The sequence below is a fragment of the Gasterosteus aculeatus genome, chromosome 13, assembly GCF_964276395.1.
Source record: "Gasterosteus aculeatus chromosome 13, fGasAcu3.hap1.1, whole genome shotgun sequence".
NCBI classification, from domain to species: Eukaryota; Metazoa; Chordata; class Actinopteri; order Perciformes; family Gasterosteidae; genus Gasterosteus; species Gasterosteus aculeatus.
Genome location: NC_135701.1, coordinates 20,593,657 through 20,609,356, shown reverse-complemented (window position 1 = coordinate 20,609,356; position 15,700 = coordinate 20,593,657). Strand labels below are relative to the sequence as shown.

The 15,700-nt window shown below is 45.8% G+C and overlaps 1 protein-coding gene across 2 annotated transcripts in view; it reads right to left on the bottom strand.

The window, feature by feature from the left end:
- Window positions 1–4,615, bottom strand: part of hs3st1l2 (heparan sulfate (glucosamine) 3-O-sulfotransferase 1-like 2) — a 14,470-nt gene extending 9,855 nt beyond the window's left edge. The window contains exon 1 of one of the 2 annotated variants that reach the window (XM_040195142.2): window positions 4,288–4,615. The gene's annotated coding sequence lies outside the window, so the exon portion shown is untranslated. Of the gene's footprint in view, window positions 1–3,930; window positions 4,222–4,287 lie in introns of those variants that run through there. The other variant, XM_040195141.2, reaches the window with a different exon arrangement.
- Between the last annotated feature and the right edge of the window lie 11,085 nt (window positions 4,616–15,700).

Sequence of the window (15,700 nt, the reverse complement as noted above, 5' to 3'; positions counted from 1 at the left end):
AACTGACCTCTGACCCCGTGTGCAGGAAAATGGGATCAATGCAGGACGACGTCATTAACAGAGCTGCAATCAGTCCATGCAACTCAACCGTCTGCAACTTCGCAGTGTTTGTTTTCGCTTTGTAAACACTAGTAAAAAGAAATGCGTGGGGTCTTTTCAAAGTAAAAGTCCGTCTTCACAGGACTAGCCTTAAAGTTTTAATTTAGTTTGGAGTGAAATAGCATTTTATTCAATCCTAATTCCTCTGCTCCCCTCACTGAATCAACTTATATATTTGTGAGAGTGTCAAAAATAATACAAATAGAGAATTTAAGTATTAAAGCTATTTTTTTTTTTTGGAGCTGCAGCTTTAAAGAAGCACAACGTTCACAACCTGCAGCCGCATGACAAGACAGTAGTGACCGTTGGGTTCGGTGGTCGGATCGACACCCGCAGGTCATGGAACCCACAACAAGACACATCACCACTGTGCTGACTTGTGTTTGCGCGGTTGTGTGTTCGTCCCTGCCAAGTCAAAGTCGACCTTCACCTCGACACAGCCGGTGTCTGCGGGGCCCTTGACCCCCCCCCCCCCCCGCCTCCCACGCGAGGTCGAAGTACTTCTAACATATTTCTTTAGCAATAAAATGGTGTATAATCCCACTTCATGAATTGAAATCAGTAGCTGGGGATATTTGTCCCTTTAAACCGGTTTAAACATGTCCCTCATATGTATCTAGTTCATATAATATAATGAGAATAGTTGACGACGTGACTCTCTCTCTCTTTCATAACTGCAGCCATTTCCGTGATAATGGACATCAAATTATTTCTGACTTTTTGATTGTCGGAAGTCATCCATGCACATATAAGTATAAGTGTACTGTGTGTGTGTGTGTGTGTGTGTGTGTGTGTGTGTGTGTGTGTGGGGGGGGGGGGGGGGGGTGTTAATGGGCTCATTGGATGCTCCAGTAGACCCGGGGACCACTTTGAGCTCGCACACAACCCTCATTTCTATTTTTCCGTGCAGTGGTTTTGGCTCAAGATGTTGTTTGTCACACACTCAGTTGCTCACATACACACACAAACACACACACACACACACACACTTTCTCACCCAAATATAAACATGCATACGTTGCCAGTTTTGTGATTTTTAAAGCATGAGTGAGTGAAGGGAGGCCTGATGTGTCTGCGTGTGTAGGTGTGTGTGCGTGTGTGTGTGTGTGTGTGTGTGTGCACCTCGGTTCAGTGCGCTTCAGCATGCACTCTGCTCATAAATAAAGGCCATGCATTATTCAGGGATGCTCCTCCAGCTAATGCCCCTTAATGTGCCCAAACAGCCATGATGTACTCTGCTACCAAGGTGGCAGAGACCCCTTCACACACACACACACACACACACACACACACACACACACACACACACACACACACGCGTCAAATCTCCACCCCGGGGTTTGACACAGCGTCTTTGTCGATGTAGCTCTCAGCCTCTCATCTCCCTCTCAAATCGCACCATGTTCCTAATTTTCTCCCGGATAAATCCATTTAAGCTTCTGGTCCAAATTGCGCCAGCGGCCCGCTACGTCCCCCCCCCCCAACTGTCCAATTTGCCCCTAATTATCCATCGGCAACCAACGTCTCCCATCTCCCACTCCTCCCCCCGCGGTCTGTTTCATAAAAAAAAGAGAATGCGTCTGAGTACCGTTCTGACGCCCCCCCGCCTCCCCGCCCCCCCACCGGGTGACAGCTTTCTGCACAATTAGGATTGTGTCTCACCAAGGATTTGGAGCTGTGGAGCTCCAGCAGCGAGGTTCCCCTAAGTGCATAATCCAGTTTTGGGGGGAAATTAACCTGATTGTATTTTTGGGGTATATTGGAAACTGTTGAAACGGGTTGAAGACGGTTGAAACGGGTTGAAGATGGATGCTTTCGTCGACAGAGTTTCGTGTTCTAATCACTTAGTTATTGATTCGCTTGTTTACCGTCTGTGGTTTTAATTGCTTTGTCGGTTTGTAAACCTCTTCTGTTTTGTCAACAACAACTCAAGTTCTCAATTGACGGTGTATTTTTTACGAGAATCGATGGCCGCGTGAAGCATTTTGTTACTGTGGATTCTGCAGTTTGGCCTCCGCGGAGCTTCAGGGCGACTTGTTTTTTCCAACTTCATCACCCGGCCACGCTGTGAGGGAGACAACGGGGCGGACCACAAGCCTGAATTGATACTGCAAACTTTATTACTCCTGTCTGGACAAAGACAACGTAGAACCGATCAACTCTTTCTGTTTCGGTCCTTTCACAATAAAAGCCCCATACCAGACAAAACTCAAATTCCCTCAATTCAGTGAAATAGCTTAACAACCGTTGGGCTGAGGCAGGTTGCTGTGGGTCAACGGGACCCCTGCAGTGCGTCCTCAGCCTGCAGGGGTCCACTGGTGCAGATGTACTGATGTAAATTATTAGCTGGAAAGTATTTTTGGATGTTTGTCTCCTTTATTTGACCTTTGTGTTCATCGGGCCGCCGGCATAGTTCCTAGAAACGCCACAAAGACCAAGTTTACCTCGAACAGGCACAATGAGTAAATGAGCAACAGTTTGCAAACAAGTGAACTTTATCAACTATGTATGTGACGATGTGTCGATGTTGAGTTCAAGTGGCCTCAAATATGAATTTAAGTTTAAAGATTAAACCTTCGTGTTTTAGTTGTTGAGATTCCTTTACTTCTCTCACACCAGTGTGTGTCTATCAAATGTCAAATCTCAGGGCTGCACATCTTCTTGTCATTCCTGTGCTTTCTACCGGAGGCTTCTACTAATTTGTGTTTCTGAGGTATTTGTGTGTTACACCATGGCAGATTTTACGGGATGGTTAACCGGACGCGTCACATCTTGGTGTAACATTAACCTCTCGGCACATGACGCTGACCGCAGTTTGTTTTGAGGCCCACACAGACACACACAGACACACACAGAGACCAGACAATGAGTCCATTCATCTCCTGCCCGTCTCCGTCCTCCTCCTCATATTTATAAACACGGTGAAGGCCAGAAACACAGAACCCAACATGTCGGATCAGCTCGAGTCTGATTAAGTCAGATTAAGCTCTTCGGGTATTCAGACTCTTCTTCGCTGACTTACGTGGGAGCGACTTGATGTGCGGGCGGTCAAACTTAAGCGCCAGTGAGCTTAGTTTGGGACGTTTAGAATAGTGACCTCGCGATTAAGGGAAGCAACCCGAGTGAACAAGTAGTACGACTTTTTGTTGACCCCCCCCCTCGATGAGCTCAACGTCCTCAAAGACAGTTTAGAGCTCCGTTACCTGAGCTCAGACGGTTGTTTGGGGGGATTAAGATAAGGCAACAAGTGCCGTGTTCGTATATCATAATTAATAATAATACAGCTCATAACTGTGATAATAAAACAATTTAAGTATGTTCATAATGGGCGTCATGGAAAGGTTTTATAATAAGTCCCGACTGTAAATGATCAATAATAACAATCGAGCCTGAAGTGTTTTTATATGTTTGATCTGACTTCTGTCATCGGGGAAAGTGAAGGAACAAGCCGCCTTGTTTTCTTCTATTCTCGCCCTCCACAACGGCGAGCATCTCTGAGAGACTCAAAAGGGGATTCAGTTTCACTTCCCTCGCGCGCCGCTCCGTCTCCGGGCTCGGATGCACGCCGGACGCACTCGCACACAAAGAAAAGGAAACTTCTTCCTCACAGACGAAAGGAACCTCAACGTTTCCCCCCATTTATTTCCTCGCGCGTCTTCTTCTCTCGCCCTGGACTCCCTCACAGGTCAGGTCGGGGGCCACGGAAGCCTCCGGAGACACGAGACCCCACGGAGAGGTGACACGAGGTCAACTCGGCTCAGCGCGGGACTCAGACTCCGCGGTGAAGAAGGTAAGAAGCGAAGGAATAGAGATGAATAAAACAAGTCCTACCTGACTGACGTTTCCCTCAAAATGTGCCTCCTATTTCTTCTTCCTTTTCCTCCTTCCTTCTCGTCAGCTGAGGCGTTTGTGTGTGTGTCTGTGTGTGTGTGTGTGTGTGCGAGCTGGTGAGAGCGAGACTGAGTTGTGCGGCCGACCCCGCTGAGCTCGATGTTGCAACTGACAGAGTGAGCGAGAGGGAGGGGATGTGTGTGAGTGTGTGTGTGTGTGTCTGTGTGTGTGTGTGTGTGAGGGAGAGAGATTAGTTCACACACAAACATCTCCGCCTCAGGGAAACACCCCACTCTCTCCCCTCCGTCCTCCTCGTTTTCATTCTCTCCTTCTTGTCGTTTTCTCCACATCTCTCACCTCAGGTCTTTTCTTTTCTTTCATCCGATCACCTCGGAGGACCCGTGCAACAAAATAACGCTTTCCTCCTCCTCCTCCTCCTCCTCCTCCTCCTCCTCCTCCTCCTCCTCCTCCTCCTGCTGCTCCTCAGCCACCGCTCTCCTTCGACGCCAGCCGTTCCTCCCTCTCAGTTTTTAGCCTCCTCTTTTGTTGCATCTCCTCCCTCACAGTCATTTAGTGTTGCTGTTGAGTCCCCGGCATCATGAATAAGTCAAAGAGGCAACGGAATAAGCCAAATATCTCCGCTGGGCTTCTCTTCTCTTCTCTGCTTTTTATTTGACTCCTTATCAGTGAGAAATGTTCCTGATGTTTTTCCACAGCGTGTGCAGAGAGAAAAGGAACAAACAACACGTGAAACGAACACTTTGAATTACAAGAATGAGTGACGCGTTTTAAAAAGCTCCCATCACAAAAGCAACCTCAAAGGAGTAAATACATCTCCATGTGCACAAGTCATTTCTGTCCAGATGTGAGTCTTGAAAGCCTCATATTCTGATAGAGAGTTCTGAAAAACCTGCTTGCGCTGTAAAACGTGTTTTTTCAGCGTCGACTCAGAAGTCTACGAGCGGTTGCTGCACTCGAACCGAGACAAAACTCCAGACAAGTCCTTTGGAAATCGAGGTAAAACAATCGTACTTTCCTGTGCTTCCTTTTGAAAGAGTTGAAGCCAGAAAATGACTCAATCAATGAGGGTCCTCTGAAAAACACAATTTAACGTCCCAATCGATACCTGGACTTGTTCGAGAGACGAAAGCCGAGCACATGAGCGAACGCGGACTGTTAATACGAAACGACAGCCGGCAGTTTAACCTTGAAGAGACCCCTACTCAGTTCTCTTTAAGCCAATCATAGCGATTACAGAACTCAGCTCTGGCCGGCTAATCGGCTCCGGATCCGCATTAAACTGCTCCTCGGGAGGCCGAGCAGGCGGGTTGTGCATGTTCATTTAACGCGCGGCCTCCCGAGGAACTTGCAGCGCGTTTGAAATTTAAAAAAAAAACACGACCTGGAGTCGGAAATGCACACCGTCATTTAACGGCTTCCCATCCAGATGTTGGGATGTGAGCCACCTGCAAACACCCTTCCATGATGAAAACGAGGACTTTAGCCTCATATTACACCCCATCTACCAACAAGTCATTTCATCATACAAGAGACATTAGCAAATATCCCCCAATTTTCTAAAATACTTTCCTGACAATTTCTACTTCGTCTCTGCGTTTGTCAGGAATCAGGAATCAAGAATCAGGAATCAGGAAAAATATGCCAAACATACATGGAATTTGTCTTAGTGCGCGACAGCAGACAGACAAGACAACAGTGCACAAGTAATAAAATAAAGTAGAATGAAATGCTAATGCAATGGGTTAGTAGAATAAGGCTATGGGTTAGTATAAAACAAGGAATAAAGTTAAAAATGTTAAATATTAAAAAAGTTAAAAAGAAAAATATTTAGCATAAAGTGCACTAACGAACAAGTAACAGACAAGTAACATGTCGAGTTTCTCCGTTCTGCCTCAAAGTTCACGTGCGCAGTCGGTTCACGTGCACGCGTTCCTTTTAGTGCACGTGACACACGCGGTTACAGATCATCACGCCGCCCCCAAACCGGCAACGCCGTCGCATTAGTGCAGCCTCCACACTGTCGTTCCCCCGCAGGTACGCGCCGCTAGCTGCTAGCCGCTAACTGCTAGCATGTGGCTCAGCCGGCGCATTTCTTTTTTTTTTTGAAACACCAACTTTTGGTATTTGAAAAACCTTTTTAGAATTTATTTTCTTCTACTTGGAACTTTTGTGCAATGTGTATTATTTTTAAATGTCAGGTGGATAGAAACACACTTTCTCAAAACAAAGAGAAACATGTCTCTGGTTTTTAACACCGACAGACTGCATGTCTATGTTTTTGCCTGAGTGAAAGTGTGTTAAATCTTCTGGGCGGGGTGGGTGAGACCGGGGGGAGCGTGGGGGGGGGGGGGAATTAGAAGAACCCCCCCCCCCCCCCCGTCTCTCTGAACAACGCTGGTTCCCCATGAAACACGCAGAGAACGAGCCTCTGGTGTCATCATGTTTCTCTCGAGGGTGCTGAGGAGGTTTTCTTTTCTTTTTTCTTCTTCTCTCCAAAACAAAAAGCCGACCCCCTGTTGAGATCTCTGAGGGGGGTGGAGGGGAGAGGGGGGGGCGCACTCGCCTCCCCATCTTCCTCTCCCCTCTGGGAGGACGCTCCGCCAGCCCCTCCTCTCCATCGAGCCCCTCCACCCACTCCACCCACTCCACCCCTCCCCATCTCTCTCTCTTCTCATCCCCCCCCCTCCGAGGCTCAAGTTAACTCTCGCTTTCCCCCCTTGAACAACTCTCTTCCTTCCCTTTGTGTTCAGGTGTCTCCTCTCTTGCCGTCTCTCGACCTCCTCCCCCCGCTTCCTCTCATCCCCCTTTTTACAACTTCTTGGGAAAACACGGCCTTTTTTCTCCCCCTTCTTTAATTCTCTTTTGTCTTTCTTTCCTTTTCTCTCCGGTTTGGCGCCCGTTGGCGCCCCGTGAGAAGACTCGGGGGGGGTCGGTGGCTCTGTGAAGCCACACCGCTGAATAAATAAGCATCGGTAATTTGCTCCAAACCTGCAGCCCCCTCATTTATCTGTTCCCCTTTTACCCCCTCAGAGAGACGAGATAAAGACACAATGATAAGTGAGGCAGATCCTCGTCGCACGGCTGTCAGCGAGGTTTTCTCACAGGGCTTTCGTGACGGATCGCTCGGCCCCAATCCGCTCCGTCTACTTCTTTTCAGGGCGAATTATCTGCTTTGCATTCCTGTTTTTTTTCGACTGTTTCTTTTGGGATAAAACCAGTCACGTCGTAAGGAAGCAACGGGGCCGAACTGAGGCAGATCGCTGAGAACAAACTGCAGCCAATGAGACGCTTTGCCTCCAAAAAGGACAAAACATTTTGTGCATCTCGAACTGGGTGTGGTAACGCCAATACCTAATTACCCGTCTCCCTCCGCTACACGCGACACACACACTCTCACTCCGGAGAGGTCAACTGTGAACATCAGGTATTAATAATGCACGAGGGGGAAGCAGCCCCTCCGACTACCTCGGACCCTTTGCCTCCGCCCACCGCCGCCCCGCTGTGAGCCGCGTAAGGAGTTTAACCCGAGGTGTGTGTGTGTGTGTGTGTGTGTGTGCAGACATCATCGTGTGCCGTAAAATCCGACATTTTCTCTTTTCTGTCTCAACATTTTCCACACGCCGTAGTTGGAAAATGCTACTTTAGCACAAGGCCTACTTGAGGATACCCAAACTGAATGTCTGCTGATAATGCAGATGGAGCAGTGGCACTTTAGTGCACGAAAGAAGACCTGTTAGTGCATTTTAGAGTTAGCTTAGCACGACGTGCGAGGACACTACACAGCGAGACATCGAAGGAGAAAGAGCTGGATTTAGTTGGAGCTTAGAAACGATTCTTGGCCCGAAGGAAAATGTGTTTCTGTTCTGACTCTGGCTTTGATAAAACGTGGTCGAATGCTTTTGAACATTTTATTGTGGACGAAATGGGTTCGTTAAATGCAAGAACCACAAGAGGAGAGAATGTCGGGACTGCATCGATCCCGCTTCCACCATATCAGACAACGCCGGGCTTCGTCTTTAAAACGCATGTGTCATTCAGAGGAGATGTAAAGTCTTGCCTTTAATAGAAGCTGCACGTCAGCTGCCTCTTGGCTTCAGTTTAATGTACTTCTGACTGTGTGTTAGCAGTAATATCCTTCCTATGTATGTATGCTGTAATAGTAACAAGAGTTGCCCTTTATGTAACCAGCATGACAGTTCCTTTATTGCATTTTTTAATATGATTGTTTTACTTCGCAGCATTTTGTGCCACAGATAATAAAACTAAGATTATATTATTATTATTTGTGTCGCTCCACTGACTGGTTCGTTCTTGTGGATAAATCGATTAAAAAAGGAGCTGAAACTGAATTTTTAACAAAGGTTTCCTCACGTAAGCACACAAGATATTATTATAAACAACAATTATTACCATTTTAAGCCAGAATTTAGTCTTAGTGAGTTTCTGGTGAACCTTTATGATTTCGTAGTCATGTTTACTGACGTTGGCGACGAAATAAATGCTGTTTCACAACAAGTTAAAAGTCCCTCAAAGTAACTTTAAATTTGACACCACACACAGGAGAGTTCAACGCTTTACTTCCTAACCGTGCCTGTCGCCATCATTCATAGTTATTTTATTAATTACCGGTTATTTATTTAAACAGTCTGCCGATGATTCCAGCGTTGACAGTCTGAACAGCAGCAATGCATTTTGGGGCACTCAAATATGTCACGACCTTCACATATATGAAGTCTTCCTGCATCTGTTGCTTCATTGCAAGAAAACCTGATTAGATGAAATGAAAAGATCAAATTAATACAGCAAGTGTCAACATCTGCTTGATGCACGCACACCGTCTTTACAAATTACGTTTCACTCTCTTCACTAAACAATTCTAATACGTGCAGGTAACAAAACTAGTCTGGTTTCAAGAAAAGTTTTTTTTTTAAACTACGAACGCTGAATGCAAACAGCCTGTTTTCACATCTTTTGGTGAAGCAGTCACATTAGAGAACAACGGGCCATGTGACTCAAGGCTTATTATTGTCTTATTCTGGTACGGACGCATATTTATGCAGACACCTCAGCACAGGCAGAACTGGGGGGGGGGTGTTTATCTCTTTGTCTAAAAATATGTAGATAGAAGAGCGTTAGGTACATCTATGTGACATCTTTTGTTACTCTGCACACGCACGCACACAAGCACGCACACACACACACACACACACACACCCACGTGTATCACGGTGACGCCGCTGTCAGCGTGCGTTGTCGGGAGCTACGGGCCTCATCCCTGAATAGACACCAAGTGTCATCCACGGGACATAAATCACATTCAAGCAACTGAGCATGAAGGCCTGCGGCGAGACACAAACACGGTTAAAGTAAACACACAGACACACACACACACACAGACACACACACACAGCCTCGGTTAGAGAGAGCCGAGTGAGGACAGACACAAGTCAAGACGGAGGAGGGAGATGTGCGACGCAAAAAGAGCAAACTCACCATCCCAGTCAGCTGATCTCTCGCTCTTGTCTTTTTTATTTATTCATTCCGTCACTTCAGCTCATTTCATGTTCTACCGGCCTCACCTGTCTTTTTCACATCTGTCTGCACATCTGCTGGCCTTCAGTCGTCAGCGCCGGCGCGTAAATGCTCCCCAGCCAACATTCCGCCCTTTGCCAGATTGTCTACCGCAGCGTGCTCAGTTTGTGTGTTTTTAAAAACATGGCTCAACTTTGAGACAGTTTTTTTTTTCTTCTTCTTTTTAAGTTTAGGTTTTGCGCTGAGACAGAATCGATGTGATGAATGTGCGCGTGTTGTCAAATGACTCCTGCGTGCTGCCACTCACTGTTTCCGCCCGGCTCCATCGCCAGAAGGCCTTCAAAATAAAGTGAGTTTGAGCAACGTGAGGAGCCTCGGTGTGTGCACGAGGACGCGCACACACACACACACACACACACACAAACAGCTAACAAGTAAAGGAGGAAAAGATGCAGGAAACACATGTTTCAGATCTCAAGGACGTAAACAGTATGAGGCGTAACTACACAGATTTTCCATCACGTGATGAAAAAGTTCACAGATTACATCTTCCTTATTTTTGAATATTAATACTTTCTGCATCACTTGTTCCTCCATGAAATGTGATTCATGTGCAAGTTATTTGTCTTTGTATAAATCTCATCCGACCCCCGTGGCCTAAAAACTAACCACGACGTACTTACACGCGTCTGCTGGACATGAAAGTCACTTGTGGTCCCATTTGCTCTCTTCTTCTTTCTCTTTTAAAACACAGGTTGATTTAATCTTATAATCGGTTTGTTATGGAGTGAATTACAAACAAACAGGAAGCGGCAACATCTGCGCGGCAAAAAAAACACATTTTTCTTTGGCAAGAGTATAAAACGTTGCTTTCAGTAGCAAAACTGTGAGAATGAAGGTTTAAATGTGTGAAAACTCCCAGAGATTTTTTAAAATATTGTTCCTCTGCCATGTGAAGCCTCATATGAGTTCCGACCATAGACTTTGCACTAAGAGTCCTTGAATCACAGTTTGGATGCTCGGGTTTCGCCAACAGGTTTGTGTTAAATTAGATAAGCTGGATAAGATGTTTTTATGTGACCTAAAAGTTAACCCTCAAAAACTGTGAAAGGTTTCAGGTTAAAAGATAAGAACAGACAACTAACAGTGACCATCATTTACTAAATGAACAGCATCTTATGCTTATAAGGCCTTATGCCTTAAGTCAGCATTGATTTGTTTGTCACATGACTTCCAGACTTCTGCAGTTACTGTAAACCAACGATCTCGGGAGATCAAACATCGACACACCAGTTAGAAGAATGTGAGATGACACGACTTCCTCTGGGCGTCGCGCAGTTTGCTGCAGATCACACGGGCTCCCAGATAACCACCAGGAGGGCGGAACAGCGCTCCGGGGTCCTCGTCTTAACCTCCAGACCCCCGGAGGCCGCTCACATAAAGCTCGCCGTGGGTGAAGGACCTTTTCAGAATACCAAACCATGACAACGCGCTTACCATGCAGCTTCTATGTATAACACAAAGTTAACGCTGCTCAGCAGCTCCTCCAGTGGTGGAAACGCATCATGGCACAAGAGGAGTATCTCACTTTAAAAAAAAAACGCTGCTGATACCACGTGAAGAATTATGAAGCAGTGACTTCCTCACGGTGGCTTTAGGTAGAGCTGCTCCTCCGCTTGCCGTTTACTCACGTCGAAGCCCTCGAACAATCAAAAGCAGCAGCTGCTAGGAGGTGAAACGTTAATGAGTTTGCGTCGTGTTGTTGTCAGTGTTGCTGGTTGTTGGTTCTCTCCGTCGGACTCGCTCCCTCGGGGCCTCGCGCTCGATCCGCGTGCGTTGTGTCTGGAGCCCTGAGCTTGGAGATGCTCCACTATGACGTTCCTCAGAGCCTTAGGGGCGCATGACACGCGAGGAGAGAGGACAAGGAGTTAGGAGATGGGGAAAAAGAAGACACGGGAAAGGAGGAAAGAATAGGATGGAGGAGATGACATTAAGGAAAGAAGAAACTTAGGAAAGAAGGGAGGAAATTAGGGAAAGAGGACACATACAAAGAAAATGAGTGGAAAAGAACCGAAAAAGAAGAAGAAAGGACAGGAAAGAAGAAGAGAGGAGGGAGGGTGGCGTAAACAACGAAGGTAGAGGGGAGGAGTCAAGAGAGGATACAAGGAAATAAGAGTAGTGGGAACAGGGACGGAAGATGAGACGTGAGAGGAAACAAGGAGAGGAGAAGAAACAAGGAGAGGAAGGCAGAAGAGAGGAATCACACAGGTGACAGAAACAAAGAAGGAAGAGGAAATAAGCAGTGAGGAAACCAAGAAAGGGAATGCAGATGAGAAAGGAAATGAGGCGAGGAGGAAACGGGAAGACAAGGAGGAGAAACACACTTAGGTAGCGGGGGAGAGGAGGCAGGGAGAGAAGAACAAAGAAGGAAGAGGGGGGAGACACCCACATTGGGAGGAGAGGAAACAAAGAGAGACGGCGAACAGCTGAGAGGAGACAATAGCAGAGGAGACAAGGAGCAGAGGAGAGGAGGACATGACGGAAATGGCAGAGAAGAGGTTGTCATGATTGAAGCGGCCTACGAATGTTACACGAGTCGTTCCGTGGAGCCGTCTTTGAGACCTCGGCCTTGAACACGTGACCTGCAAAGCCCCCGTCCAGCAGCTTCATGGCGCCGTGCGCTGCGGCCACGTCACCTTCTGCCTTCAACCAACCACGTTCTTCCAAAGAGGTGGAAGTCTCCAGTGCACCATGCACTCCTGTAATACGGAAAGTTGTCAATAAAGTTCTTGAAAAACAATCGTTCTAAATTTCCCCACGCGCCCCACCTGTAACACCCCAGCGACCCACTGGAGGGCCGCGCCCCACACTTTGAGAAGATTTCACTGGCTTTCGAATGAAAAATGAGGCGTAATTTTTTTGTGGGAGACCGGACAAACTTATTGCATCAGGATGTGTTGACATGAAAGAAATGAAGCAACACAAATCTTCACTTGTTTTCTGAGGGCTTTTTAACTTGTTCGAGGAGTCCAAGTGGGTTTGGTGTGTGTTAACACCAAAAACGAACGTCCCGGCTCAGAGAGATGAACAGGATGTGTTTGGCTCCCCGAGGCTTGTCTTTTAGGGCGGCCACACAACAGCATGACAGGACGCTGCGTTCACGGCGGCATTAAACCAGGAGGCTGATGAAGTTCTCCCTCTCGACTCGGCCGCAGTGTGCTGATGAAGCCGGCGATGATGAGCCACGAATTACTCGACACGTTTGTCGATTTTGAAAGATCTTTTAAAATCCAAATCCGACTGATGAGACATTTGCACACGGAGCATCACTGCGTTACCTAACGAGCCGGCAAAGCCAAGCTAATAGATAATGGTTTAAAAAAAAAAGACAATAAAAACGATACAAAAAAAATCTTTGTGACGAGTAAATTTCATGGGACAATCCGATCAATGTTGTGAGATTAATTAATATTTGTCTCTGGCGCTTAACTAATTTTCATATTTCATCCAAAACCGGCTCCTTTGAAAGGAGGGGAACAAACTAACTTAAATACAAACTTCCCAAAATGAAATGAAAAATCAACAGATGTCTGATCCTGTTTATAAGAAATCAAACAGCCTTTGTTTGGAAGTTTATTTGAAAGAATTCCCCGTGTTTTGTTAGCTTGTGTAATTTAATTCAGACCTTCACGGCTGGAACAAAAATAATTTCTCCCGAGTCTACATTCACGGATACAGATCACAGCATCGGCCCATCGGCCTCCCTCTGCGCCTCAGGGACGCGGCGAGCGCCAGGGCCAAAATGGCGCTCAATGATGTGCCGCTCGCCAGGGGGACGGTAGGGGTTGGGGGATTTCTCTCGATTCTCTCTAGAACGATTCGGTCTCGATTCCGAAAAGTTAATAATCGGGGGGAATAAAAGTCCGTCTCGCGCGAGACATTTCCTCGCTCGCGAGGTTAGTCTCTGCTCGCGCTCGAAGGTGTTTTCTACGCGCCCGCTGTTTTTCTTTTTGACAGTAAGGGGGCGGAGCCAGTCACCATGGTCTCTACACCTGATTGGTTACAAACCCCTGATTGGCTGGAGCGATGCGTTCACACAACTATAGAAGCACATTTCCGCACTAAAGAAAGGGGATAAAAAATTATGCGATAAAACGTTGTCAAAAAACAAACGCCCCCCTTCGGTGATCGTAGTGGACCGTAGATGACAACCAGCTACAACCATCATTTACCATCTTTACCGGCACATTAAGAGCAATGCGTCCAGCTCGCAGACCGGTCCGTCAGTCTGAATCTGATTATCTAATAACTTTACTGAACTATGGAGGAGCCTGCGCACATCTTACCTCATTATTTACATTTTCCAAAAAGTCGATCCGTATTGAAAGTTGGCGAGATATTCACAGATTTGAACTTTTTTCTGGTATTTTACAAATACGGACCGGTCTGAGACTTAACAGCAGCTTTTTCTTCATTTAAAAGGAAAAATGAATCTGTTTAATATTTTTATTACATCGGCTACTTCCATATTGTGTTGAAATGAAAGCTGCATTGGTTCATTGTTGATAGAAAATCATATTTGTGACAAAGATTTTTTTTTCTCTTATAAAAAATTTGAGAAGGTAATTCATCTGTTGATTTTCTTTAATTATCAAATAAAGTAGGAAGTGATTAGCAACCTCTGAGTAGCAGACTCAGATTTGACAATCGAGATGCATCGATAATCGTTTTATCAGTTTAGAATCGATAATCGGCTTAGAATCGAATCGTTGACCTCTGAATCGGAATCGAATCAAATCGTGAGGTGCCAAGAGATTCCCGCCCCTAGGGGACGGAGGCGAGGACGCCATTTCAGCCGGCGGGCCGGTCCAGCACGGCTAACGCACCCAAGACAGCCGGTGAAAACAAACCCAACCGTCCAGAGGAGCTCTCGAGCGTGTACGTGTGTGTGTGTTTGTGTGTGTATGTGTGCGTGTGTGTATGTCCTTCTTGCTGTTTAACACATCTGTCTGCAAAGCGGTATACGCCTCACAAACACACACATTGCACCCACAATGTGCACACACACACACACAAATTATTTCTAATTGGGGAACAAACTCGACTCATTTGTTTCAGATGGAACAATTAATTGTGTTGTGAGATATTCCACTGGGTCGTCGGTTTATTAATAGACGTCTATGGTGCCATTTGTGACAATGTGTGTGTGTGTGTGTGTGTGTGAGTTAGTTTCCTTCTCCATTGGAGCTTGTGTTTTTTTTCTACGGTTGTGTGGTTTCGGTTCCAGGGTCAACTTTGGCACACCGGACGTAAACATGAATCAAATTAATCACATGGATTAACACGTTCATTTTGACAGCCGTAGTTTTTTCACATAGCTAATAAGTTAAAAGCAAGGCACATTTATTTGTTCAGCCCATTTCAACAACAAGGTGATTCAAAGTGCTTCACATAAAACCATTAAAAGCAATACAACTTTAGGCAAAGAAAAGGACATTTCAAAACCACAATGTAAAAAAAGTTTGAAAACGAGAATAAAAGTTGCAGTGCGGTTTATGAAATAAAGTGTGAAAAGCACAGAGTTCATCCGTGAATCTGGTTTAATTAAAGGCGGCAGCCGACAGATAGAAGGTGTTTCACCGCTGGCCTCGGTTTACACGTCCCAGTGCTCTTCTCTAAAAAAAAAAAAAGAAAGGAAATCTCTGAAGCAAAAACTGATGAATAATTCAGGCCTGTTTGAAAAGAAGAGAGTATGATCCATCGTGAGTACGACGGCGTAACCCCAGAGGATGCTCTCCTCCCCTCACAGCGAACGACAATGTAAACGACAACGATATCTCTTAAAGTCTCGTTTTGCATCACGTGGACATTTATTGGGCGTGTTTTGATTCTTATCAGGCAGCCACATGCTTTAGTTTCATTTGGACTGTTTTTATAACTTATCATGTGTCGTGAGTATTACTGTATTATCGTATAAACCAGGAGAGCGGCGTCCACGTCCCAAAGTGTTATTATATTAATTATATAACAATTACATTCTCTTGTGATGTTTGTACCGTATTTTAAGTATTTTTTGTTACATTACGTTTATACACTTTTTTTGTTCGTGAAGTGTTTTCTGTAGTGTTGTTAACATATAAGTTCATGTACTTATTTTAGGATTATATTGTGTTTTCTGATCCATGAACTATTCCACTATTGAAATAATCACAGATAT